The 2,707-nt window shown below is 36.2% G+C and overlaps 1 non-coding gene across 1 annotated transcript; it reads left to right on the forward strand.

The window, feature by feature from the left end:
* Nucleotides 1-852: 852 nt before the first annotated feature.
* Nucleotides 853-959, forward strand: LOC132650157 (U6 spliceosomal RNA). The gene has a single exon (XR_009588552.1). It is a non-coding gene; the product is annotated as a U6 spliceosomal RNA (small nuclear RNA).
* The last annotated feature ends 1,748 nt before the right edge of the window (nt 960-2,707 follow it).

Here is a 2,707-nt window from a genome sequence, read left to right on the forward strand (position 1 = left end):
ATTTTTATATAATCATATCTGTCTGTTAATCTTAGGATGTATAATCCTGGATAAATTAGACTAGTGTCTGATATAACTGAGTTAACTAACTAACAATCAACTTGCATTATGTAACATTTAACCTTATTTTCTCATTGAACAAGATTATTAAAAACTTATATCCATCTCACAATGACAATAAACATGCATAGCCCAAGAGAACCCCACAAAAGATACTCAACCTCCCTTAAAGGAAATTGGACATCATTTTCATGAATTTTTTCTAGCTGACTTTTTGGACACACAGAAATCCTGTTAGGGGGCCCAAAGGAAACTGGTTAATTAAGCAAGCATTAACATTTGTGGTCCAGTCTCTGAATGTTGAGAAATTTCAGGCTTAATAGAAGTCCTGTTTGGAACAGAATAAAATGCTGGATCAATTAAGATTAGTAGCTTTCTTCAAAGCTCTCAGAAGCAGGCTTTGATGAGAAACAACAATTGAAGCAGTTGAGACAGAAACAAGCAGAATACTGGAACATGCATGATGCTGGAACAGATGTTTCAATGCCTCAGCATGCTGGAAGGATGCATTCTGCCTGGTTTGATACAGCTTCACCAGTATCTGGTCCTTATGTTCTACAAACATACATTTTCCCACACATATTACACAGTCCTAAAATTATAAATGTACGAGATATGTAAGATAAAACTAAACTATAAAGTGATTTTATGCCAATTAAAAGAATGGTATAATAAATTTAGAGGATATTGTAGCCAAGGATTTATTTCCCATGTATTGTTGAAGTTCTGACTGGAGACATTTTTATATCCCAGTCAGTTCCAGAGTTGTTCGCATATAAAAGAGTCAACATGGTGCTCACTTTGGCTGCACATACACTAAAATAGAAATGATACAGAGAAGTTTAGCATGGCCCCTGTGCAAGGATGACACGCAAATTCATGGAGCATTCTGTAATTTTTCTCATACAAGCAACTTAATGGCCCAACTGAAAGACCTAGAAAAAAAAGAAGCAAATACACCCAAGAGGAGCAGATGGCTGGAAATAATCAAATTCAGGCTTGAAATCAATCAATTAGAAACAAATAAAACTATTCAAAGAATCAATGAAACCAAGAGCTGGTTCTTTGAGAAAATCAACAAGATAGACAAACCTTTAGCCAAACTAACTAAAAGGCAGAGAGAAACTATCCAAATCAGCAAAATCAGAAATGAAAAGGGGACAAAATTACAGACAGTGAGGAAATCCAAACAATCACTGGGTTGTACTACAAAAGCCTATATGTCACAAAATTTGAAAATCTAAAAGAAATGGACAATTTTCTAGATAGAGTCCATCTACCAAAAAGTCAAGATCAGGTAAAAAGATTGAATAATCCTATGTCCCCCAAGTAAATAGAAGCAGTCATCAACAGTCTCCCTTCCAAAAAAATCCCCGGGCCAGATGGATTCAGTGCAAAATTCTACCAGACCTTCAAAGAAGTGCTAACTCCAATTCTCTCCAAAGTATTCCACAAACTACAAACAGAAGGTACATTACCAAACTCATTCTATGAAGCCACAGTTACCTTGATACCTAAACCACAAAAAGACCCAACAAAAAAGAGAGAACTTCAGACCTATCTCTCTTATGAACATTGATGCAAAAACACTCAATAAAATCCTTGCAAACCGAATCCAAGAACACATCAAAGCTATCATCCACCATGTAAAAGTAGGCTTCATCCCAGGTATGCAAGGGTGGTTCAACATACTGAAATCCATCAATGTAATCCACCACCCCCCAAGGGAGGAAAAGTCCTGCTAGGCCACAGAGGAGGACCTTGCAGCCAGTCCAGAAGATACTTGATAAAACAGGGTCAGATGAAAGGGGAGGAGGTCCTCCCCAATCAGTGGATTTGGAAAGGGGCAGGGAGGAGATAAGGGAGGGAGGGAAGTTTTGGGAGGGAATGAGGGAGTGGGATGCAGCTGGGATATAGAGTTAATTAAATATAACTAATAATAAAAAATTATTAATTATATAAAAAATAAAGGAGTCAACATGTTATGATATCTGTTCTGTTTAATTTTCTCGATTTCTCTATTCTTGTGTATGACCAAGATCTTCAGGTGGCCTTCATTTGTCATATCTGAGTTTTATTGGTTTTGATGAAACCCATAATTTCTCTTCTCCTGTATGGACATATGCACAACCTCTTCCCCAATGTAACACATTACCTGTTCTCCATTTTGAAATTAAGAACTTTACATGCTACTCTAATTCAGTAGTCCTTTCTAGATTCCATTGTGCCTTAGCAGGTGGGCTACTTACTTCATTTAAATATTTTAAAATTGATAAATCATTAATTACTCTATTTGGGGAAATATTACCTTTCCCTCCTGTTTTATCAGCATCTTTTTAAAATTACTGTTAGATATTTTCATAGTTGTTTGACCTGTAGGATTATAAGGTATATCTGTAACAGGTTTCATGTCATATTATCTAAATATTGTTGAATTCCAATGGATATACATGTTGAAGCACCATCAGCCCCAATTTGCAAGGGATGTCCAAAACATTTACCATCTCTAACAAATATGTAACATTAGGCTCATGCTCTCCAGAATTTAGGGCCCACTTGAATTCTAAATATGAATAAATGGCATGGTGCATGTATTTCAGTTCCCCAAACTCTGTAAAAAGGAGCACATCAGCCACTGTATGTACTT

This window comes from Meriones unguiculatus, chromosome X, assembly GCF_030254825.1.
Source record: "Meriones unguiculatus strain TT.TT164.6M chromosome X, Bangor_MerUng_6.1, whole genome shotgun sequence".
Lineage (NCBI taxonomy): Eukaryota > Metazoa > Chordata > Mammalia > Rodentia > Muridae > Meriones > Meriones unguiculatus.